This window comes from Ambystoma mexicanum, chromosome 4p (assembly GCF_040938575.1).
Source record: "Ambystoma mexicanum isolate Mex_15411 chromosome 4p, UKY_AmexF1_1, whole genome shotgun sequence".
NCBI classification, from domain to species: domain Eukaryota; kingdom Metazoa; phylum Chordata; class Amphibia; order Caudata; family Ambystomatidae; genus Ambystoma; species Ambystoma mexicanum.
The window spans coordinates 1206288245-1206314934 of NC_090927.1; the positions used below are offsets into that span (position 1 = coordinate 1206288245).

The following is a 26690-nucleotide window of genomic DNA, read 5'->3' on the forward strand; positions in this document are numbered from 1 at the left end:
GCAACCATAGCCGACGTGCAGCCCTTCCCATTGGCTGGGATCAGTACATCCTGTTTGGTACAGCGCCGGAAGGCGTGAGCCGGCACATACTTAAGGGAACACTTACACAGCAGGCACCCATCTGTGCCCCCATTTCTTCAGAAGCTGCCAGCCATCTGGGTGGGCAGGAGCCCAGCCCTTGACCTCCGATGCAGGCAGATCTTCCCCCACAGCTCCATCGGCCTGAGATGCACAACGCACTACAGACGCCCTAACTGCAGTTTCCAGGGTAACCAGACCCATACTGCATCATGCCTTAAAGCCTTCGCTGTAATCCTGCCACCATTGTTCCCAATCAGCGATCCGATTCCAGCCCCTCCACGAGGAGCTGGCTGTAATGGCCGCCGGGCCATTTGTTTAGCGGTTGGCTAGCAACCATAGCCGACGTACAGCCCGTCCCATTGGCTGGGTTCACTACATCCTGTTCGGTACGGCGCCGGAAGGCATGCGCCGGCCCATACTTCAAGGGAACTCTTAAACAGCAGCCACCCATCTGTGCCCCATTTCTGCATACTGCATCATGCCTTCAAGCCGTCACTGAAATCCTGCCACCATTGTTCCCAATCAGCGATCCGATTCCAGCCCCTCCATGCATGAGGAGCTGGCTGTAATGGCTGCCGGGCTATTTTTTTGTTTAGTGGTTGCCTAGCAACAATAGCCGATGTGCAGCCCTTCCCATTGGCTGGGATCCCTACATCATGTTCGGTACGGCGCCGGAAAGGCGTGAGCCAGCACATATTACAAGGCAAGCACCTTTCTGTGCCTGTATTGGCGTGCTGCGGCATCGTCTCTCCTAGTACTGCTGTTCGACTCTGGCTCTGCCATGACCTGGTAAGCATTGCACTTACAAGTGTGTAACAAATTACCCCAAAGATTACAACTGCTGCCGGATCCTCTGAACCAACGTCGAACACCGTACCTAATAATAGTCACTGCAAACGGACATCTATGAGAAATAATAACAAGTCTCTGTCCTCGTTGCTACCGCATATACAATATATGTATGGTGCCCCTTTATTAACACCATGCAGGGCGCATAGAACAACACTTGATTTATCGGTGGGTACTGCAAAATATATCTATTGCTGCTTGGATTGTCTTCTATTTACGTCCCAATGCTATTCTTGTATTCTTGTTGTTAATATGTACCATTAATGCGACTTGCCAGCACTCACTGTTTGACCTGCTGCCGGTACTGCATTACTTTTCTGTTTATCTAAGGCTGCCAGCAATAGGCGGACCTCGTCACTAACTGGTAACATTATAGTAAACTGTACATAATCTGTGACCACTACCTGGCACGATTACTGTGATAGTCTCCATTTCCCTGCTCTTGCCTTATTTAAGTACAGAGGCCGCACCCTGACTATTATTCGACACTGCTGTAGACAAATATATAACCCTCTTGTCAGTTAGCTTATATCTAGCCCGCATCTTGGCCCACTAGTACTTATTGCCTGACTTTGCTCGTGATACCGTTGCACCCATTTATACTACCTATACCCCGGCTGAGCCTATATTTGACTTACGGTATTAGCCCCATTGTGCCCATTGGTATTAGCCTGTGCCTGATTAGCCTACTCTGCCCATTGGTATTAGCCTATGCCTGATTACCCTACTGTGCCCATTGGGTATAACCTATGCCTGATTAGCCTACTGTGGCCGTTGGTATTAGCCTATGCCTGATTACCCTACTGTTCCCATTGGTATTAGCCTATGCTTGATTAACCTACTGTGGCCGTTGGTATTAGCCTATGCCTGATTAGCCTACAGTGCCAATTGGGATGAATCTATGCCTGATTAGCCTGCTGTACCTAAATGTATTGGCACATACCTGCCTGCCCGCTGTGATCAACTGTATTAGCCTATACCAGATCAGTGTACGGTGCCCAATTGTATTGGCCCATGTTGGTTTAGGCCATGGTGTTCAAAGCTACTATCCCATCTTGGACTAGCCCACTAAGCTCAAATGTATTAGCCCACACCAGACTACCTACTGTGCTCAATTGACTAACCGAGACCTGACTAGCCCACCGGCAGGAGACACTGCGTAAACATTGTGCCCCATTTGACCTAAGACATTATGTATACTACCTTGCTAAATGTAGTCCTTTTAGGTATACTCCTCACTATAGGGGTTTTATCTGTTTTTTCAAAACTACCCACCTGTATACCAACCACTTTTTATATTCCTACTACTATGGTAACATCCTTGAACAAGGCACCTATTGCACCCACTCCTATTTCGCTGACTCCTAAACTACACTCAAGTATGTTACAGCCGCCTCAGGGTCCACCTATCCAAAACAACAGTTGCAACACTGCTCATAGAAATTCTAGACTACGTGCATGATTACCAAAACTATTGAACCCCTAGCCAGTTCTGTGTCCACTTTAGACAGCCATAGATTGAGCCTACCTATTAGACCGACAACTGATACTAAAAATACTACTCCCACCATCCCAGCACCCCACACACCACTCAGCCTTATCCAGATTAAATTTCAAAAATGTAAGCCCATCACTGGGTCCCATGCAACTGGACCTAGCGCCAGCACCCCCCACCCATTCCTTCACTAAACAACTCTGCACCTAACCTTAGAGGGGCCCTAATAAATGCAAGATCACTAGTCGTGCATGCCAAAGATATAGCTGATCTCATCATAGCTGAAAACTATGACTTCCTAGCCATCACTGAATCCTGGCTTCATGATGCAGCAGGTCCTGTCCTTAACCTAGCAGTCCCGGATGAATACACTATTCTTAGAGTAGATAGACATGAGTCACGAGGAGGAAGCATAGCCATTATCGCTAAATCTAATCTTTCCATGAGATTAACCCCTTCTCCAGACATCAAATCATGCAAATCCCTGTCAGTCAAATTACTGATCACCAACGCCCAAACTCTGAACATCCACCTTATATACAGACCATCTGGCCCTATCGGTACCTACATTGAAGATATCTCCACTATACTGTCAGATAACTTAAAAAGCACCTCACAAACATATTGCTGGGGGATCTCAATCTGGGATATAACGACCCCAAAGACCAACATGCAATCTCTGTGACTAACACCCTGGCAGAACTTGGCTTCACTCAGAGAGTCAACTCACCAACTTACAACAAAAGGAGAATACTTGACTGGGTGACAGACCACAATTGCAACACATCAATCACTGATATTGCCCCTCAAATCTGGACAGACCCTCACCTTCTAACATTTATGCTGGCAACGAAAAGGCACACCTCCAAGTCGCCTATATCCTTACCTCTGATATGCACCAGAAATAAAAAGAATATCACACTAGACAAACTTCTTCCTCGTATCCTACCAAATCTCAATTCACTACCCGACAGTATGGATCCCAACTCATTAGTTGAGGAATATAACAAAGTTATGACCACTGCACTAGATGATATTGCCCAGCTAAAACTGAGAAGTAGCAAACCTAAAAGTCATCTCAACACATGGTTCACCTCACATCTGAAAAGTCTGAGATTAGATAAGAGAAAATGTGAAAGAGCATGTAGATTACTTCCCTCTGCCGAAAACAAAACAAACCTAATTAATCTATCAGCCCAATGTAAGAAAGACATTCTCTTGGCGAAACAGGAAACCTATTATAACAGGATCTTGCAAGCTTACTCTAGTATGAAAGAACTATTTACTATACTAAAAGAGCTAGAAACACCAATTCCTATACAAGACAACTGCAGTAAAGATAAAGTTTGGTGTTCCAATATTCAGCATGCCTTACTCAATAAAGTTTCTAATTTTCAGAAGAAGCTAGCACAAAAAGCCTCCCTAACATCCTTGACTCTACCTAATAAAACTCCCATGTCACCTGACAAACAACTAACTCGCTTCAGCTTTTCCAAAGTCTCTATCATTGAAGTTGAGAAGGTCATACTCTCACTTAAACCCTCAAACTGCCAGGGCGAACAATACCCAGCACAACTAATCAAGGACGCTGCTAGAGATTTAGCCCCTTTTATTTCGAAAATCATCAACTCCTCCTTTGCATCAGGAAATATCCCATGTAACCTTAAAGAGTCTTGGGTACTCCCTCTTCTCAAGAAACAAACACTGGACCCCACCATACCCACTAACTACAGGCCCATCACAACAGTACCGACCACAACATGGCACGGAAACCGCATTAATTGATCTCAAGGCCCAAATTGACAAACTCAGAGTGGAAAACCTGCTCTGCTCCTCCTTCTCGACCTTTCGGCTGCTTTTGACTTGGTGGACCATAACGTTTTAAGCAGCCACTTGTTTGTTTGTTTGTTTATTTGATAAAGCGCAACCAAAACCCTCAGGTAGCTGGACGCAAACATTACAAGGATACTTAAAAGCTTAGTTACAGAGTAGGTATGTAAATACATACAGTGATAAACATAGTTACATACAGCGATAAACATAGTTACTGCCACATAGTTTACAGAGATACCAGTGGTCCCATATGGATATACCAAAAAATACAGTCAAATGGTACAATAGAACATATACAGTTGAAAATCGTTAGGCCTAGCAGTCATTATATAGAATGTGCAGTCAAGGTGTGGGTACAGCTGGGGATCAATTAGCAGCCTACTTTTCCAAGGAGGCTATAGTCTGGATACAATTGTTCCTCAGCAATAGGACTATGAGAGTCTTCTCTCCCTCTGCATCCGCTGACCCTATTCCCATCACATGTGGGGTGCCCGAGGGATCATGTGTCTCTCCGACCTTGTATAATATATTCACCAAGCCCCTTTTTGATGATCTGGACCATCTTGGTATCACCTGCACTAACTACGCAGATTATACTCAGATCCTCCTACCACTTACTGGGGATTATGATAAGGATTTGGCCTTGGTGAACAGAATCTACAGGATCATTCAGACATGGATGGCCTCCCATCGTCTCTGCCTGAATGATGATAAAACGGAGCTCATCATCCTTGGCACCACCTCCCACCTCACAAGTTAAGGCCCTGAATATTCATCCTTCATTATCGATGGGAACTCCATTAAAGTTGCCAAAGAAGTAAAGACCTTAGGTTTTTACCTCGACTCCACTCTTACATTTACCAATCAAGTAAATGCTCTGGCTTCCTCCACGGGATACATGTGTAAATTAATTAGAGCTGGCAAACATTTCCTTTCTTCCAATAGTTGTATTATCTTGGCCAGAGCCCTCATCCTGTCCAAACTGGACTACTGTAAAGCCCTTTACACTGGCGCCAATAAATACATTATCAAAAGAATACAGCCACTTCAAAACAACGCCCTCAGAGCTGCGCTAAGCATAGCTAAGAGAGAACATATCTCTGAGATCAGGAGACAACACAACTGGCTAACCACTTATGACAAAATCCGACTGAAAACGGCCTCACTCATCCACAAATGCCTAAATAATAGGGCACCTCGCTACTTGACAGAAAAATTTAACAGAAAAACATCAACCAGACCTACAAGAACAATCAATACTAACTGCCTACTTGTGCCACGGTTCAAATTATCCACAAGTGGGGGCACTAGCTTCCCGGTCAAAGCTGCCCAATTTTGGAATTCCCTGCCACCACCACTGAGAGCTGATTAAACATTCACCAATTTTAGACAGAACCTTATTAATTGGTTCAAAGATAATGACAAGTAACTCCCTAGCCAGTTACCTTCGTCCTGTACATCAAATTGTAAATAGTCTCAAATTGCCTGTAAATTACTTACCAGCCTGCACTGTGTTATAATCTACTATTTGCTTTCGTATGCATTTAATTATTCTTGTATATCTGTCATGTCTGTATACCTGTTTTGCACCTGATGCCACTTTGTAACTAAGCTGAAAGCCTTCTTGTATCTTCTGCGCCCTGATACCCTTGGGTCTGGCGCGCATTATAAATAAATAAACAAACAAACAAAAAAACAAACAAACCCCACTTCACATTGCCGGATTGTTTTTTGGGGACTGTGGGCCTCTGGCCTTTGACCCAATAGCTTACTTGGCACAGGACACAAGCCAGAGGCGTCGGTTGAACGTCTCAGATAAGGCCAGCTCGGCACAAAGGTCTCAGCACAATGAATAAGCTTAAAACTTATAATCTTTGGAGCACCTCAGCTGGGGCAGACAACTACGCTCCAGAACTGGAGGAGCCGCGTGGTCAGGATCCGAATACCCTCCATGCGGACAGATCCATGTTTAAAACGTTTTCAGCAGTAAGCGGACGCTTTCAGGAAAAACAAAGCATTTTCCCTAATGACGGTCAACAGTCCTCGGGTTCTGGTATTATCATGAAGTCAATATCGGACCATAGAGACCTAGACGTATCGACTCCCATCGCTCTCAACGCATCATCACTAAAAGACTATCTCTCTTCTAACTTGGATTATACCTTAACGACAACCTCAATCAAGAACACAATCTTAAATTACTTCCCAGTAAATAGGGCCGACAATAGGATCTGCAGGAGGAAGGCAGTAGGATCGATACAGTTCTTGATATAGTTCCACCCAACCACATTTCACCAAAATGCCAGAAGCAGTATAATGGCCAGGAAGGTTTGAACATTGATTTGACGGAGGAGGTTAGTGTTAATATTGACATCCTTCCCAATTTCGACTCCTCCTTTGAATTTAATGCAATTTCTGCTTTACTTGAAGTCTCCAGAATCACAAAGGACTCCGGGACAGCACATCACCGATGCTGCCCAGAATCTCTCCTGTGGAGGGTAGGGAGGGCGATCTACGAGATCGAGCTTCAAACACTGCATCGATTGCGGCCCTAAACTATGTGCTGAGCTCACTAGTCAAAGTCTTTGAGATCCTGAAATCAGAAGTTCCTCTACACTCGGGTTCTCTTTTGGATATTACCAAAGACTTAGAATTGAATTAAATTGCGTTGGTGGCCCTAAAATCTGCAGTCAATGATTCAATAAAGGAAACTTTGGCAGAATTTTGCTGTCTGTCAAAGAGCCAAGCCCAGAAAATGGACTTGTTGATGAAACACAGGGAGGGAGTGAAGGTGGAATTGGCCAGCCTGAACTTAAAGGTTTCTGAAGTACCAGGAGTATACGCTCATGGGAGATGCTGTGGAGGCCCCACTTAATCAGGGGCTGGATGATACTCCCTTGTCGGCCTCTACCTTAGAAGAATGTATGCAGTTAGCACAAATGGCTGAGATAGAAATAGCCATACAAGGGCTACCAGATGTCCAGGAGGAATGTCCAGCTTTGGCCTCAAACCCCTTGGAAGAGCAACAAGATTTCAATAGATCAAAAAAGTACAACGGGAAGACTAAAAGAAAAAGAAACAGAGAAAACAACAAATCTAATCTCAAAAAGATTCTGACAACCCAGATGCTTCTGAGGAAAGTGCTAATCATGGCTGAAAGGCCAACAAGATAAATCACGCAGGATCTACAAATCACTTTATCTGTAACCTGCAAGGGTCAAAGATGGAGAAGTGTGCCAAATCTAAAACAAAATGAGCCCCTTTGGAGTGAAGGAAGCAGCAATTTACAAACACCCGTTCAACCTCAAGCTCCTCGGACTCTAACGTAAAAGAGACGGAAATTTTTAAAATCACAGTGGGGAATCAAACTGAACCACCTAAACCACCACTGAAGATAGCCCCAATCTTCTTAAAAGGGAACAAAACATTGCCTAATAAATTGCCCCTAAAGATTGCACCTATTTTTCTTAAATCGACTCACAAAGAGGAGCACAACAATACAAATGGTTCCAGTGCACTAGGGGGGCAAAGCGTTGCATTCACACATCTTGGCCAGCAACCTAAAAGTGATACCGAGGTACCGAATCGGCCAAGGCAGTGCTTGCCAGCTATCGAAAAATCCAATTCTTTCGAGGTAATCAAAGCAGAGAAACAAAGATGGAAGTTTCGACCATTAGCTCCTCCGGAATTAATCGAATCATGTCCCAGAAAACCGACAAACCGAAGGAGATATCACAAGATCTGACGCTTTTCTTATCACATGTCACCCTGAATAATGGAGATAAACCTCCTCTGAATCGATCTGGAATTCTTTCGGAAATGAAGAATATTCCTAGTTTAAAATATATCATCACTGCAGATATTGAACGGGTTGGTTTCCCACAGCTGCCCAATATTGATACTGCGGAACTGGTGCTAAGATCAAGACAGGGGTTTGATTCCATATTAGGTGCCAAATCGGACTGGACTCGGAGGGGCTTTATGATAACGAAACAGCTCTCTGAGTTTGTGGTGCTGAATCATGTTGCTCCTCCAACTGTACCCTTACCTCTGCAACCTCAAGGGAAAAATAAGGATGTATCCCTATCCCTGTCCTCAACAGTTGTGGAATTGGTTCCTGAGCTAGTATCTCAGATATTTCTTAAGCTTGGGATGGCCGAGCAGAATCTCTAGCTAATTTGCTGATAAGAACTCTGTCATGCAACTATCAAGGTTTCAATTCATTCTGTAATGATCTTATGACACAGTATGTGTTTGAATCTTTTGATTTAATCTTTTTTCAGGAATCTTGGCTGAGATCAGTATTTGATATAGATGGTTTCTACTCATACCATCAGCTGGCCAGTGGAACAGGTGTGGAGCGACCAGTCGGGGGCATGTGTATTTTTTGTAGAAGAGTGATATTTGAAGCTTCTACTCTAATCTCTGGAGAGGTTCCAGAGGTTATGATTGTTAGAACTACGAGAAAAGGCAGACTATATGCACGAGGCTGGTTACTAGTGAACATTTATTGGAACCCTACAGTCGTTCCTCTGATAGCCTTCTTACAATAATTAGGGGACCTTCCCAACATGGCTACAGCTCGCTTCCCCACAGATGACATAATAATTATGGGTGATTTTAACTCTAACTTTCTGCGTTCGGGGTCTCAGCCAAGCGGCAAGGGTAACGAAAAGCTGGTTGATGGGTATGTTTGGAGACAATTTATGGAGGAATCGAACCTATGGGCACTTAACGGAAATTTACGTGGTGATATCCCTGCTACTTCTACATGGCTGTGGGGGGCCCTCCACTCAACTATCGACAATGTCTTTGTGTCAAGGGGTCTGTTTGAGAGTTGTACGGTGTTTAAAATCACGGATGTGGCCTTAGTGACCATGGCTTGTTGGAGGCGTCATTTGATGTAGTGTGAGAGGTCAGGGTCCTTTCTATGTCTCAGAAGCTAGCCCTGAATTCGGCACGAAATAGGTTAGTAAGATTCAGTAAAGGGAGTCAAATTCTAACTGACAATTTAGCGAAATATGCAAAAATTCTTCCAATCATGAGCTAGCCCTACAGTGTGACCCGGAAAGTATCGTGGAGTTTCTATGGAAACGTAATCCACCTGGTATAAGTGCCCAAAAGTCTAGATTACCACATAGACTCCATTTTGACCTGCAAATTCTGGTAAAGAAGAGAGAAAGTAGAAAAATGCTGAGGGCCGTAAATAAAAATGGTTTATAGTGATTGCATCGAATGCCAAAACATTGAATGCCTTAGCATCTAAAAAAAGCAACAGAAAAAAAACATTAAATGCATTTTTTTTCCTCTTTTTTTTTTAATGGGGAGACCCCCAATCCCTTAAACCGCATTATAATTAAAATAAAACGTTTACCTTTGAAAAAAATACATTCAATCCTTTTTTTTTCCGATGCATTGTATTCGATGCAATGACTTGGATGGAAGTCAGTCATAATCTCGAAAAAAAAATGTCAAATTACGTTTTTTTAAATTATATATTTATTTTGGGGTCTGGGAGTAAAATAAAAGGGGTAAAAAAAAAAAAAGGGGGTTTGAGGGGGAACCCCCCCATTTTGAAAAAAAATGTATTGAAAAAAGAATTCGACATTTTATTTTTCGACATTTTTGTTTCGAAATAATGACTTTCCACATTTTTGTTTTCGACATTATCACTATAAACCGACTGGATACCATAAAAATAGCAAGTTGAACGCCACCCAACGTTTGATGAAGGCTAAGGTGATTAACAACCTATTCAGGAATTGGATGAGATCTCATAGGGCGCTTAGGCTCCAGAATGATGGTGAGGAAATGTTAAGGGCGGTATGCCTGAACAACTTGCAACATTTTTGGGCCTTGATAAATTCTAAGGCCACTAAATCGCAAGATGTCATTATCCAGGAGCAGGCCTGGGTTGACTATTATGCCAAAGTGTATGCTCATCCCGAACATATAGATCGAAGGACTGAGATTGACTCACCCTGGGCACTAAACTCTTCCTTAGAGGAGATTGAGAATCTAATCTCTAGATCATCGGTGTCACGAGCCGCAGGACCTAATGACCTCACAAATGCAATATTAAAGACCAACCCTCCTTTTGGGGCGAGAGCGCTTAAGGGCCTCTTTGACCGTATAGTTGACACTAGAAGAATTCCTGACTCCTGGAAAAGTTCGATTATAGTCCCTATATATAAGCAAGGCTATCGCTTAGCTGCGTCTAATTACCGCCCAATCTCTTTATTAGATGCAGACAGTAAAATATTTGCAGGCCTTGTCTTAAGAGACCTAGAAGGCTGGGCTAAATCGAACAGGATTATTTCAAAGTTCCAAACAGGATTTAGGAAAGGTCTTTCCACCTCTCTTAACAACTTGGTTCTTAGCTGCGTCAGTTCGAGCACTTCTTTGAAGGGTGGCAGTCCTCCATTCGGAGCCTGGGTGTACCTAACGCAGGCCTTCAACACCATCAATAGAGAGCGCCTATGGAGTAAATTGAAAAGTTGGGGGTTCCAGACAACTTGTTGGCAATCTTGATCGAACTCCATCATAATTCTAGTCTCCGTGTTAGACTATCTAAATCTGGTGATCTATCCCAAAAATCTAAATAAATAGAGTTCGCCAAGGTTGCCTAATTGCCCCATTTCTTTTTAATTTGTTTCTGGCGGATTTATTCCATTGGTTTCAAAACTTATTGGTGTTCAGTCCTAAATTGGGACAGACAAAAATATCTTGGCTAGCCTACGCCGATGATATTGTCATCCGGACTGCTCACAAATTGTTTTACAGCACCTCCTTAATGCTTTGGCAGAATACACAAAACTAAACCAATGATAAACCCGGGCAAATCAAACATAATCATCTTTAAAAGACTTCAGAGGAGAATTAAATAATTTATATGGCAGATGGACAACCAAGTAGTGCCGATAGTCAATGAGATTATTTATTTGGGCTGAAGGATCTGTGCCTATCCAACCAAAAGTTCCCTTCTTAGTAATTTGGATAGTAAGATCGTGAACCTAGGCTCCCAGATGCTCAAAATCCACAATAAATTCTGTACGTTTTCAATTACTCCACTAATAAAATATTACATAGGAAAAGTGGTACCCTCCTTGCTCTTTGTTGTGGAGTGTAATGCCCAACATTTTTTAATTGAGCGGGACAAATTAGAATCGAAACTTTGAAAAGAACGTTGAATCTCCCCGATTCCGTCCCTAAAGTCTCCATTCAATACGAATTGGGATTGATATTGTTCCTGGCATGGATGGAAGGGAGATCGGTGTCTGCATATAGACTGGTTCTTGAGCCCCCTCCATGTTCTCTCTATGCAGATGTGGCGGTACAACTTTGGAAGGGGGACATAGATTTCTAAATACTCTGAGGGGCAGATCAAATGAGATTCTATCTTCAGCAGAGTCTGATGTTGACACACTGATCCTAATCCTTTAAAATCCAAAGAATGTCTAAAAAAACGAGATTGGATAAGAACAAGCGAAAGGGTTAGGGGACTAAAATTAGCATCCTGCCTGTTGGAGTTCGACAAACCTCAAGCTTTTTTGACCTCCGATCTGAGGACATCGCTGGATCCTAGTGCAAGGGCTGACTTCCTCCGATTTAGATTGAACATCCTGCCAACTTCAGAAATCCTCCATGTGATAGATAGGGAAGCATGAAAATGTTGAGGCTTCTAAAACTTACTAATAGGAGTGATTCCTACTAGAGGAGAGAAAGGGGGGGAAGTGGTAAGGGGACCACAGATGTGGGAAGACCGACCTAGGTAGAACCATTAAGTGTTTTCTGGTAGTTATCAGTAATAAGCATTGGTTCTGTCTTAAGATGTTTATGAGTTTTAAGGGTTATTAGAGAATGTAACATCGGATAGTGGACGTGTTGTTCTTTGCTGTTCGTCCGGCGCACTGAACATAAGAGTCGTATGCCAGTCACTAGTGAATGTATTGGTTTTCTTTCTTTCTCTATCTTTGTTTTTTTTTGTATTCATTGTAATTGAAAATGTGTTCTTATGAATGTATTTATTTTTGATACTTGTGTAAAAAGTCTAGATCTATCTTGGCTAAATCACAATAAATAATTAAAAAATAATAATAATAATTTGCATGACAACTATCCCAAAATTTACAAGTGTGGAATCTCCATGTGCCAGCTCTTCTAGACTGCAAATTGTTAGAAAAACCTGTTTGTGAGCAGCTAGCCAGGCAGAACCCACAGGATATGTCTATAAACATAAAGGAAGTAGAATAATATTAACCAAGCCCCCGAGAGTTTGTTAACAGAGAGTCTGAAAATAAACATCTCTCATTTTGATCAAAGACCAGCATTGCCAAATTATTTCATTATCAACCAACTGGCATAATCTTCTTGAAAACCTTTGCTGGCACAAAATACAAATATCCTCCCTTTATAAACATTGTGGTGAATTTGCCAACACATGAGCTAACCAGCAACAAACGCATGGCCCTAAAGAAAGGTCTAGGTTTTGAGACTAGCAACAAACATAAGAGGTTCTCATTCAGACAAGAATTTTGTGACCTAATGCAAAAAATTCATCTCAAACAATTGGTTATGGACAAGGAGATGACAGAGAAGGAGGACGACAATGGCCTACGAAATAAATCTAAATATATTACCCCTTTGCATCCCCTTAGCCCGGATACTAGAGTCTTCGAGAATCGAGTTCTAATTGACCTGGAAAAGCTTGAAAAGAAGAGCTGCAAGGAAGGCTGGAACGAGAATACTAGTAATAATGAAAGAGCCACAATGAAATCCCTGTCTCAAAACAGCAACATCATAATACGAAAAGCAGACAAAGGAGGAGCCACAGTGATACAAGACAGAGTGGATTACATTCAGGAATGTGAAAGACAGTTGCTATATGACAATGGTGATCTTAGATTGGAAGTGGACCCCACGAACACACTAAGTGAATTAATTAGCTTAAAAGTGGGAAAAGTACAGGAAAGGGGCTGGATCACAGACAAAGAATCAGACTTTCTTGTTATGGACAAACCCAGGATGGCCCGGTTCTATACACTCCCAAAAATACATAAAACTCAGGTCAAGCCCCCAGGTCGTCCAATAGTCTCTGACATTGATTCAGTCCTAGAGTCCCTGTCTAAATTTGCGGACATCTATCTAAAACCGCTTGTTAAAGAAATGGCACTCTACGTCAAGGACCCAACACAAATTATTAAAGAAGTTGAAGGGCTGAGTTTTGATCAAAGCCAAGAGTTATTCATCAGCTTAGATGTCATGGATCTGTATACGAGCATCCCACAAGGCCTACCCCTGGAAGTAATTGAAGAACGACTGAGACAGACTACATTGGGAACCCAAACCCCTATATCATTCAATGTCTTCTGCACAGAGGTTGCACTTATGGAGAACTATTTTCACTTTGATGGCAATTACTATGAACAAATGCGAGGGATGGCAATGGGGCAACACTGGCCAGAGTGTTGCCAACCTCAATATGGAATCTTTTGAGATGAAATGGATTTATGCAGACACCAATCCTTTTAAGAAACACCTATGCCTGTGGTGGCAATATATAGATGATGTCCTGATCATCTGGACAGGCAAGAAGATGGAAGTAGCTAGCTTTTTCGAGTGGATTAACCAGCAAGATGATCATTTAAAATTCACATATACATCGAACTGTAATGCAATCATCTATTTGGACTTCACCATAATAGTGGACAGTGAAAATAAAAGACTAATGGTGAAACCATTTCATAAACAAACGGTGAAGAACTCACTATTAAACGACACTAGTTTCAACCCCAAGCACACACGAGATAATGTGCAGCTGGGCCAATTTCTCAGATTGAAAAGAAACAGTATCAACCTCAAAGACTATAAACAAGAAGCAGAGTACCTGAGGGACAAACTACATAAGAGGGGATACCCTCCGAAAATCACGGCAAAGGCCATGAAATGGGCCAAGAACAGCAACCGGGAAGCCCTCTTGGTTCAAAACAGAGGTAGTGATGAGAAGAAAGGGGAAAAACTGATATTTTTTAACATGTTTAGCCACCTTTCAAATCAGATTCAGAAGATCATACATACAAATTGGAATATACTGGAGTAAGGGAGTAGTCCTTTGGAGAGACCCCTAATAGCCTACAAAAGGAGTAAGAACATCAGAGATCAGGTTACACGTAATAATATAGCACGATCTAAATCAAGACAACAAACTATCACAGAGAGTTGGGGCCTGGTGAGGCCAGTTGGACATACCCCAGGTGGGAATTGTACATGTTGTAAACAGACCAAAAGTAGCATGGAAGTGCACATAGGTCTACCAAGAATGTGGACACAAAACACCTTTACAAATTGTAATTGAGCAAAGGTGGTGTACGCCATCTGGTGCCCCTGTGACAACATCTATATAGGGAAGACAGAGAAGAAAATAAAAACTTGGATAACAGAACAAAAAAGTTGGATACAAAATAGAATACACACAGCACCTTTGGTGAGCCATTTTATTGAATTTATACATAAGGCTGAAGACCTCAGATGGACTATCTTGTACCAGGTTAAACCAGGGAGTGATGGAAATATGGATAAAAGAAGACTAGTTGGCAAAGAAAATGAATTAATCTACATCACAAAAAGTGCAGTAACAGGCCTGAATGAGCAGGTTTTCTTTTTTATCGTAAAAAAGAAAAATGCAAAATACACAGAATAACAATTATGCCCACTTTATATTTCACAGTGCGAATACATTGCAATAACTGTGTGTTTTTATCTGTGGCAAGTCCTGCCAACTGTCCATTGCAACGTGGCACTTGGCAAAACAAATACACTTTGGAAAAAAAAAATGCAGTAAAACATTTCGACACATAAATGCAGGATTACATGCACGTTAAAAATAGACAGCAGTTAATACGAAGTGAATTACTTAATGTAGACTATCTGACCTCATTCAAAACAGCAGCCCCTCACTTAAACTCATAATTACCCAGATATGTTGGCGATGTTTCTAATTCAGTTTAGCATGGAAATCTTTATCAATCTTTCTACCTGCCTCACCCAGGGTCACTCAGATAAGGACTGCTTTAGCATCAGGCAGCCTGCCAACAGTGACTCCTGTCTCCTGTTTGAGTTTCACCCCCTAAGTCCCTATTGCATTTCAAACCCACGCTAACATGTGCATGCTAAAATATTGAACCGACGAAATATAGACTCACCTCTAAAATTCAGAGCCCCTACTCCTACACTCCCTAATTATTTTCCTGCTTGGATGTAACCCGAAATCACTGCAGGAAATACAAACATTGAGCTCTAAAACATGTGTGGATCTCCCAATAGAATCTTCTCTTATCAGTCGAAAATAAATGATATGAAAATGACCAAATTCCGACATGAGAAGCTTTATTTACACATTTCTAGTCTTGAGCAAAAGAACTATGAGTCTTCATAAAAAATATATCTTTAAGAAACACTGTTTTTTGTGTCTTTTTTTATATTCTCTTGATCACCTTTATATTTTTATCTTTTTTAATTGGTGATCTATTTATTTAAAAAAAAATGTATCTTCTTTTCAATTATAATTTTTTTGGGGAATTTTTATCTTTTTATCTTTTGATCACCTTTATCATTTATCTTTAAAAAAAATAAAATCATTATCATTTTCGGAAAACATACATCCAACAAAACTGTGTCATTGGCTTCAGTCAAATACAAAAACCAGTAAAAAATAAAAAGAAATTAGTGTGTGATAACATCCAATTTGTGATAAACATTGTCTATAATAAAAATAATCTTTGTAAATATAGCCTTTAATAAAATAGCTTGTGATAAAAATAGTAAACATAGTCTGTAATAGAAATAGACTTTGTAAATAATAGTTTGTGATAAAAATCACAAAGGAAACCATTCTTGGTGGTACCCCTCCATTCCGGGACTTCATGGGACCTCTTTCGGGGCCATCATCTTCACCCCTTCTTCCGTCCAGGGGGCTTTTCAGGGGACTCCAGTCCAGTGGTATCCTCCAGGGATCCAGCACTCGAAGGATCCGGCACTGACTGGGATAACAATTATTTTTCTAGAGTAAAAAAGAAAAGAGACCTTAAGTATCAAGAACATCAAACCTTTTACTTTCCTTTTTCACGGGAGTATCTGAAACAAAATGCACACAAATGTAAATTATAAAAATAACATGCCATGCAGCCAAGACATTTTCTCACTAACTACGGAACAATTAACATGCAGTAATCACACTACTATCAAATGGTATTTTCAGATAACAGCCTCAAACACAACACTCCTTTCCCTTATTTGTACTTTTGTGCTCTAGCTTGATATATATATCATTGTATCAACGTGTGTCTAGGTCCTCTCTATGCATTGTTACCATAGAGTTCGAGCGTTGCTTAAATGAGTCCTCCTTTTATGTTCTCCCTACTTACGTGATCAAGCGGTCGGAGGACCGCGAAACGCATCGCTGTGCTCTTCAGGTCCTCCTCTCTGATGCACTTTGATTAAATAAAGGACATTTTGTGCTAACTGTTTTTGCCGTCTGAGCCCTTCATTTGCTGACGACTGGATTTTCCTGATTCAGCTGCTTTGTGGAGTGCAATCCATTGGTTTTGCCCTGTGACGGCTGAACTTTCGTTTGGAAATATATATATATGTATATATATATATATATATATATATATATATATATATATTCTTTTTACCACTTTGAACCTCCTTTCAATATCGTCACACTATTTACACCTAACCACTTGCTATAGCAGTACTTTTATTATTTTTTTGTACTCCCTGTTAGTTTCACCTCACTCTTATCTTTTCACTTCATGTTTCAGGAGAAAGGGTTTAATTTGATTAACATGGTCAAACTCGTCCACTGTTAATTCTCACTCCTTTTTAGCAATTCCGTAGACTACAGGTGTAACCTGATCTACAAATCTATATGACCCTTGCTATGCTGCAAGAAATATAGAGTTTTTATGTTTCACCTTCCTGAAGTTAAATGTGTAAATCTGGTCTCCTATCTCATATTCTCTCACAGTGTCTTCCTAGCATAATATGTCTTTGCACCGTCAGCAGCCTTTTCCAAATTTCGCTGAGCAAATGCAAACGCATATTGCAAGTGCCTTCTCAATTTTTTCACATATTCATGAATTGTGGATGCATTTACAAGCACCTGTTAATTTGTTATGTAAACTGAATGGTGTGCCAGAACCATTTTCCTTCCTGTCAATATTTCATGGGGGCTGAGATTTGTTGATTTAGAGGGCATCGACGTGATAGCCATCAGTACCAATGGAAGCTGCAAATCCCAACTAGGTCCTGCTTCAGCTACAAACCTTTTCAGCATATCAACTATTGATCTGTTACACAGTTCCAAACGCCTTGAAGAGGAGGGCCAGTAAGAAATATGTAGCTTCCTCTTCACACCCAAGATTTACCATATTTTTATCATGAATGCACTAGTGAAATGACGTCCACGATGTGACTCTATTCTTTGAGCTAAAGCAAATCTTGAAAAAATATGATTTACAAATAAAGTGGCCGCCTTTTGCACAGTGCAGTCTGGAGGTGGAATGCACTCCACCCATTTGTACATTAGACGAGTTACTGTCAGCATGTACCTGTTTCCCCTTGCTGACCTTCTTACGGGCCCGACATAGTCGACTTGTAAATCAGACCATGGGAGTGTCAAGAGCCTTTTCATCACTCTAATTCCTCTTTCAATTTGCAATCCTCTTCAATCAGAGGATTTTGTTCTCCGTCTAGCAAATGGCTATAAAATAGCCCTAGAACTAGGTCTTCCTTTTGCGCTTTGATCAGGTCCTGATTTGGAGATCAAAACTCCATTGTGCCACAGGCTGCTCAACTGCTTTTGGAGTCTTGGAGCATGTTATCGCGTTTACCTGTATTTCACCAAGAAGGTGTTGAATAAGAAAAACTCCCCCATTACAGCTCCGATTTTGGCTAACTGGTCTGCCTTACAATTGCCCTCCTTATCCCCACCTGGTGTTTTCAAATGACCACATATTTTCCTCCAATGGATTATCAGGTTATTTTCTGACACAAGCTTGTCTATAGCTTGAATCATCTTGCCATGTTCAAGTGGCTACTTGTTATAGGTGAGCATGTCTTTCACTTTCCTGCCAGGTAAATGCTCTACAAAACTATTTCACGCATAATCAGAATCAGTTACTAGAACTATTTCTTTATTTTCTACTGATGTAAATATTGCCTTATAAATAGCGGCCAATTCTGCCACTTGACTACTTCTGAGACCTATCTTCATACATACTCTTGGAATGTTGTCACAGGTAAACGATATACTTCCTATTGCTGCTACGAGCACTTTTTCTGTATCATTTTCTATATGGTATGCACATTCATATACATACACAGTTGGTAAATCCTTAAATGTTTCTTCGTTCAATTCTCTGTGTGGGGAATGCTCAAATTCGTTCAAACTTGTTTCTTGCTCTTTGTCATCAAGTGCACATACGGCTGCACATTCATGCAATACTGCTAGTCCTTGAGCAACTAGGCTCTTTTTATTTCGTCCATATTTCACTTCTACAGGAAACACCTGAAGTGCTAATGTCAAGGAAGTAATTCTTGACTGGGCCACATTCCCTGATCTGATTCTCTTGCTTTGCAAGGTTGGTGATTTTTTTTCAATAATCACCCGCTCCCCTTAAAGTATGGGGCGGAAATATCTAAATGCCCAGACAGTGGTCAGAAGCGCTTTTTCGCATTCACTAAATTTGGTCTCTACCTGTGATAATGCTTTGCTAGCATATGCAATAGTTTTGTTATTCACATCATGTGTTTGATATAATACTGCTGACATGCATTGATCTGCAAATCCTATTTCTACATCTAAATCTTGGTTTTTCATTGGGTATGCTAAACATGGTGCTTTCATTAGACACTTTTTTAGCCTGGCTACTGCCTCATTTTGTTCTTTTTCCCATTTCCGGGGTACATCCTGTTTCAGTAATCTCATTAAAGGTTGTGTAAACTCTGCATAATTCTCAAAAAATGTCCTGTTGTAACTTGTCATCCCTCACAAACTCTTCAAACCTTTCAAATTAGTGGGATCTTTTAGTTTATGAATCACCTCCACCTTTTTCCTTTGTGGGTTTAATTCATATTCTGTAACTTCATGACCTAGGAAGTTCACACTTTTTTAACACCACTGTGCCTTCTGTAAAGATACTTTTGCCCCAGCCTTCTGTAGCTGACTAAGCACATGTCTAATCTCATTGAAGTGGCTTTTCAGATCTTCATTTTTGATTAGCACATCATCCACATAAACTATTGTCCCCCTTTCAGCTCCAGGAGTGCCTTGTTCAGGAATATCCCAAACTCATTCCAACTATCGACATACCCAAAAGGTGTCCGGAACCATGCATATTGTGATTTGTAAAAGAAAATGCAAACAAATGTTTAATATCTTCAGCCAGTGACACGCCAGTATCCAGCTGTAAGGTCCAATGTGGTAAACAACATTGACCTGTGAACCTGTGCAAGACCCTGATCAATAAATGGAAGGGGCCACCTGGAAACAGGTACCTTTTTGTTTAACTCCTGTAGATCTGCACACAAGCGCCATTGGCCATTAGGTTTTAGCACACTTAATATAGGGGTATTTGATGTACTATGAATAGGCCCAATGATTCCTCTAGATTCTAAATGTTTGATTATTTCAGCAAGTGATTCCAAACATGCCAGGGGTATCCTATATTGCCACCCAAATACTGGCTCCTTACCATGTCCTTCTGGTAGTGTGGCAATATGCAAATCTGTTAACCCACAATCATATGAATCTTTGGTAAAAACCTGTTTGAATTCCATAAATATGTTTCTCAACGGGTCTTTTTCTTCTTCACTTGTGCAAGTATCTGCAGCTTGAATATGCTTTCTTCCATTTTAGAAAAGTCTGGGAAGTCCTCCAAAGGAAGAACCTCTATACTTTCCTCTAAATCATGTGGCAGTAGCTCTTTGGAGTGTCGCCAGACTCAAATATTTTGGGAGATTGACCTCAATTTCAATATGCTACTTTTTTCTTTTAGATTCTTAATTCGAACAGATTACAATCATATTGATGACAGTACACTATTTCCTTGGCTCATAAGGGTACACAGACTGAACTTTAAGTCCAAGGATGCGGGTAACTCACCCTGTGCAGTCGCACAGCTTTTAGGAATGTTCCAAATAACTATGTTACTGAAATCAGCAGTGTAGTAAGACTTCTCTATTGCCATTCCTATTGCTGACTTCGCTTTCAAATGAATGTCTTGACACCCTTTATTGTCTACCCAGATTTGAATGGGTCAATTCCCAATCTCTATGAGTGGTGTATGTTCACATTCTAACCCTTGTTGCCTCATAGAATCATTTAGGCATACACATGCACCAGAACCTTTAATCTGTTGTCCCTTTCTGTATTTTAATGTTACTGTAACGTGTCTGGTGAATGCGGGAATGGTAACATCCCTTTTCACCTTCAGTTCAACTGCATATAGTGTCATCTCGGTGCAATGGTAAGCTTATCTTTTGTCTTCAAATTCATGTGTGGCTCCACCAAACCTGGACCGAACCTTTAGATTTAGAAAGTCTAATACCATACACACTCTGTGCATGATGTCATTTCCTGAATATATTTTTATTTGTGTCGTGCTCACGATCCACACATTTTGATGAATACTCTTAGGTCCAATTGTAATATTTAACATGCATCTTCCTACAATTCTTTGTCCTGACTTGTGTCGGTCATCTAGGCCAAAAATGTGTTGTTCCTTTATTCTGAACTTTGGGATCCCCTCCCTGTCAATTATTTGCTGGAGTACCTTTTCATTAATCAAACCTCTTTCACCTTCAAGTGCTAAAGTGGCTTCAATCATTTCAGGATGCGCATTCAGATTTATAGGAATCCATGGCTGCCCATTTCCCATGTGTATTTCTGAGACAGTTGAAATATGCTTTTCTATATTTATCTCGGGAGTGACATTTGGTTTGCATTTTTCTTCATTTAGATAAAACCGTAACATGTTTTCACCCATTTCTGTTTGCCATTTTTTCTTGGGGTCCAAATATATCTCCAAAGACTGCTTCTCCTTTTCTCCTTGCATTTCATCCTGACACATGAGAATGTGAATGACGCTGGGCACACAGCCATTCTGAACATGTACTTCCACTGCACTTTCTGATTTAGCACAGGTATGGCAATATTTTACACTGTTGCTTTGTGTCATTATTTTCTTAGGTCTCAATGGTGTTTTAGCTAAGAACCACGATACTCCATTTACCCCATCAATGATGGGTGACAACCTCTTCAGGCAATTCGTCCCTATGAGAAAAGGTATTTAATTAATGTCTCATCCAATACTTCCCTATCTTTATGTCAACCTCAGTGACACCTTTCATATGTATTTTTTCCCCATTGAAGTTGTGCACAGGGCCTTAATTTTGCCTCACATTTATGTGATTTTGTGGGGATCCTCCTTCATTGATACTTTTCAATAGTTCTTTTGACATTATCATTGCTTGGGCGCCTGTATCAATCATTCTAAATGCATTAGATTGTTCTTTATTAGTAATAGGAGCATAGTACCTATCTTCAACCTCTTCTAGTACACATACTTTTCTCATTGTCTGGATTCTCTACACTGCAACCTTTTGACTGGATATTTTCACAAGTGTCACGTCACAGCCTGTCATCTTCTGGTGCATAACACTTATCTGCTTTTTGCATGGAGCCTGTCATTTCTGTCCGTTGGAATATCCGTGGTTCAAAATACTCCTCAGGTTACTGACTTGATATGATATGATATGGTATTTGTAATGCGCCTATACACAGGTGTTTCAAGGCGCGACGAGGCAGGGAGGGGAGGAACAAGGGGAGACAAAACAAACGATCCTACTAGGCCAGGTGTCATTCAGATCGCGCAAATGCAGGGGTGGGGAGGGGGGAAAAAGTGCAAGGGGAAGGGGAGGGGGGGAAGTGCAGTAAAGGTAAGTGGCGTAAAGTAATAAATAAAAAAGGGCCAGCTAGTGGCAAGTGCAAGGTAAGTGCAGAACAAGTGCTGGGGAAGGGGGGGGCTGTAGGGATACAGAGACAGTCCCGTAGTGCAGAGGGGTTCCAGGGGATCAGTGACTGGGACCAGGACCGAAGGCAGTTTAGAGTGGTCCAGTTGCAGGATCAGTGCAGTTTAGTGAAGAATTAATTAGCTGTTCAGCAGGGGAGAGGGAGAGAGAAAGCAGAAGCAAAGAGGAACGTTTTGAGGTGCTTCCGGAACCGGAGGTGGTTCTCCTCAAGTTTCAGGGAGGCAGGAAGGCTGTTCCAGAGGGAGGCCCCTGCCGCGGAGAGAGATCTACCCCCAGCTCGTTGCTTCGAGAAGCGGCTGACCATGAGGGAGTTGGAGGCGGATAGACTTGCACCCTCTTTCTGATGTACTGTTTCCTCTGTATGGGTATCAACAGTATTCTGACTATGAAGTGAGGATAATCTATCAGTTGATCCTAACTCTTCGTCTTGTGTTTTATTTTCACATTGGATTCTCTTTTTAAGTCTGTTTCTCTGTTCTTAGGTTTTTCTTGTTCATTTCCCCCCTTTTGTTCTTCATTTTCACACACCTCAATAGTGTGGTTCAACTCTAAATTGAATCACACTCCCTTTTTGTCTGTGTTGAAATTCCCTGTCTCACTTTCATTCGTTTGGTTTCTTATTTTTAAATCAGTATTCTTACATTCTTCAGAGTTAGGGTTAAAGGCCACCTCAAAGCATGAAAATGCTCTTTTCAAATTCTGAAGGTATTGGCAAAGGGACAAATCTGGCTTTGCCGTCATAGCATAATCTGTTTTTTTGGCATCCTGTATAGACTAATGTGAGAACTGATGTTTAATCTCTTTCTCAAAGTCCGCCCATGACATATTTTCCTGTTCATTGAGAACACGAATGACACTAGCAGCTGCTGAATCCATGGTTAGGTGAAAAGAACTGTCTAAATTGTTCCCTAGGTAGCTGGAGGGCTATACATATATCATGAATGGTTTCCAAGTGGTCTTCCATGCAACAATCGCCTCCCTTTTTAAATGGCTTAATCAAAGTCTTGATAGATTTCATAATTTTGATAGGACTACATGGTGCAATCTGGTGTGGGTCATTCTGTCGCTCATTTCTGTTTTCTTGTGGGCAGGAATGATTGTGAATTTTTGCGGGTGATTCAGACTGCACCATTGGGTTATAACCAGGTCTGGCCATAGGAACAGCTGTTGGTACATTGTTTACTTGGCCAGACCTGTGAAAGAGTTCAGTTCCATTGAATGTAGTGGCTTGCCGCCTTTCCTGAGACCTGAGACTAAATATTTGCTGTTCTAAGTTCTTGCACTGTCCATGAAGCTGTTCTGCCTCATGACAGAGATTTGAATTCCCATCCCTGACCTTATTGATTATTGCTTGCAATTCATTGATTTGTGTTTGACACTAATTACACACTTTGTCCTTTTTGTCATTTTCTTCGTAATTTGAATATCACCTGTTCCATAGCATGGAATGTTCTTTCTCCCTGTTATCTTCTCTAAGCGTTTGTGTTTTTGAAATAGCAACATCTTTGTCTTGTCTTATTTCATCTAACATTGCTTTTAAGTGGGTTAGTTCTTGCTCACTCTCATTGAACTGTTTCTCTTTCTGAATCTGAATGCAGTGCTTCACTCACTGGCTACAGGGACACTACGGTTGCGGGTTGCTCTGCTTCCCCGACTACTGCTACTACTTCACGCTCACTTGGGACCCACAGCCTTCTCCAGCACGGGTTTCTCCGGTCCGGCCACCTTAATTGGGAGTCTCTCACACTCCTGGGACCCTTGGCTTGCCTTCTGCTTCTTTCCTTAGGCTTCTGCACGTTCACAGCACTGCAATCACAGCAACTCGACTCAAATGGGGAAAACTTCACTTCCAGCACGTCTTAGGCTGTGCAGCCTCTGCAATACAGGTTTTGGGAACAGAGGACCCTCTCAGAACTTACAGGTGAAATCTTCTGTCTCCATGTTCCGCCGTTCCTTCTGTGCTCCCACTTCCTCGTGAATTTCCAGCCTCCTGCTTCTCCTCTATTAGTACTACCGCCAGCTTTCCAACTCCTGCTCCAGCTCTTTCTCACTTTCCTGCCTTCCTGCTGGGGTCTTTATGGCTCACAGATTTGAAACTAGACTTCAGGTGTGAGCCATTAGTTTCAATTGCTTGGCTTGTGCAATGGCTACAAGGCTTAATTGCCTGACCACTACATCTACATACATTTTCAGCCCTCTTCCTCATATCAGTTCATCTAGGAATCTGGGATATGTAGTTTGTATTATCAATGTTCGTTTTTTCTGCTTCTTGATTATTTAAAAGGGTAGATATAATTCCCTTAGTATTTTTAACAGAGGGGCTATGGGTTTGAACTTTTATAGAGGAAGATGGTTTAGAGAAGACAACATTTCCAAAATCCTTTGTAGTGAACCTTTGGAATTGAGGAGGGCATTTAGTTTTAGATACCAAAAAGAGTGTATCTGCTGCTATATTGTGCTTTGATGTTACAAGCTTGGGGTTTACAACCTTAGATATTATTAGGAGATTGAGAGACACTAAAATGACAATAAGCCATATCCTCTTTTGGCACTGTGGTAAGAATCTCCAAATCAGAGGAAAAACACTGCGTCTCATCCAATGTAATCTCCTCAATACCCTGGACCCTGTCTACACCCAGGTAATCCTCCCACAGTACACCACCACCAGGGTGGGATCAGAAAGCATCCACCTTCCCCTGGCCACCTGGGAGGAGACTTTAGGCAGGGTTTCAGTGAGGCATCTGCAGAATTCTTCTTACTTAGCTGGGCTCAAACTGGAAACAGCTCCCTGCTTAACTTGATAGCGCAAGGCATCTACGCCAACCCTCAAAATCCATTTTACACTGACTTAGAGAAAACGGTACAGACCCACTTAAATAACATTGGTCTACCACCTCCTTCAGCTGAATACTGGTCCCACTTACCTCCATCTACTAAATGTAAAAACAACAGATTGTGAACGCTCGGCTAACATGGAAAACGGAGTAAAAATAAAAGGCAAGCTGAAATTGCCAGCTCTGGCTTCCGTTGGAAGTCCTTGCCAATACCTTTTAAAGCCCTGCAAATCCTTTATTAGGTGTTTTATCATTTATATGTGTTTTAATATTTTGCCCACTAACGAGTGCCACAGTGCATGGGCGGGAATCCCCATTGACAGAAGGGTATGCCGCCTGTGCAGACTAAATGTGGAGACTAGCAGGCTACTAGAGTGCTCCACATCAAAGGAGCAATATTGTAGAGCATACCAACATTTTGACTTCCATTCACGGCAACTTCACTGAAATCAATTCTGGAGCACAGTTCACTCAGCCACCTCTGTGGTGATCAGTGGTGCAGCAGAATATGCATGGAAAGAGGCACTGGTGAAACTAGAAAAACTAATGTAACTGTAATGAAATTCTTTGATGCACTTTTGTACACTGTCTTGCTGTCTTACTGTCTTACTGTCTTACTGTCTTGCTGGCTTGCTGATTGGTAATGTGTAATATGATAAGGAGACAGTTGAAATATTTTAATGATTGTAGCAATTAACTGTTAAGTAATTAATTGTTATTCAAACGTTTTTTTCTGAAGTGTGGTTTTATAGTGCAACCAATACCAGTTAATTAAAAAAAAAAATAGTGCCGGCTATCCCTACCTAGAACACACCTGTTGTCTGTGTGCCCTATTCATCTTTCCATCCTCACATTGTATTTGTTTTCCTGGCTCATATATTCATTCAACCCCATCTTTATTTTTTGCCTTATTCATGTTTTATCACACTTCCTCCTTAACCCACAAGTCCTACCTTTTCACTTACTTACCCTTTCATCCTGTTTCTACTCAGAAAGAGCTATTCCCCACATTATCACTTTGTGCTTCTCATCTTTTCATGCCTCACACCCCATTTCGATCTTCTCATTTTAAGCCTATCACCCAGCTCTTTCCTTCCTTCCCTTCCCTTCCCTTCCCTTCCCTTCCCTTCCTTCCTTCCTTCCTTCCTTCCTTCCTTCCTTCCTTCCTTCCTTCCTTCCTTCCTCCCTTCCTTCCTTCCTTCCTTCCTTCCTTTAGGAGGCCCCTTTTTTCCAATGTAAAATGTGTGACAGGTGGAAACGACCGATTTCATTTTGATATGGAATTTGATATCAATACATTTTGTATTTCAAAATGTTTCGATATCAAATTTATATTGATTTGATGTCTGTTTTATATAAACGGCTATATAAAGTGTGTTTGTGTGCTTTGATATGGTTTGATATAAAGTTTATATCAAAATGATATAAAGTGTATATCAAAATGTTTATAATATGGGAGAGGGCATGTGTGCTGTTGCTTGGTCGAGGGCAAAGGGAGATGT

General features: G+C 41.3%; 1 long non-coding RNA gene across 1 annotated transcript in view; it reads left to right on the top strand.

The window, feature by feature from the left end:
- Window positions 1-279: 279 nt before the first annotated feature.
- Window positions 280-26690, top strand: part of LOC138453735 (uncharacterized) — a 33102-nt gene continuing 6691 nt past the window's right edge. Inside the window, exon 1 of the long non-coding RNA XR_011260509.1 lies at window positions 280-870. This is a non-coding gene — a long non-coding RNA (uncharacterized lncRNA). The remainder of the gene's footprint in view (window positions 871-26690) is intronic.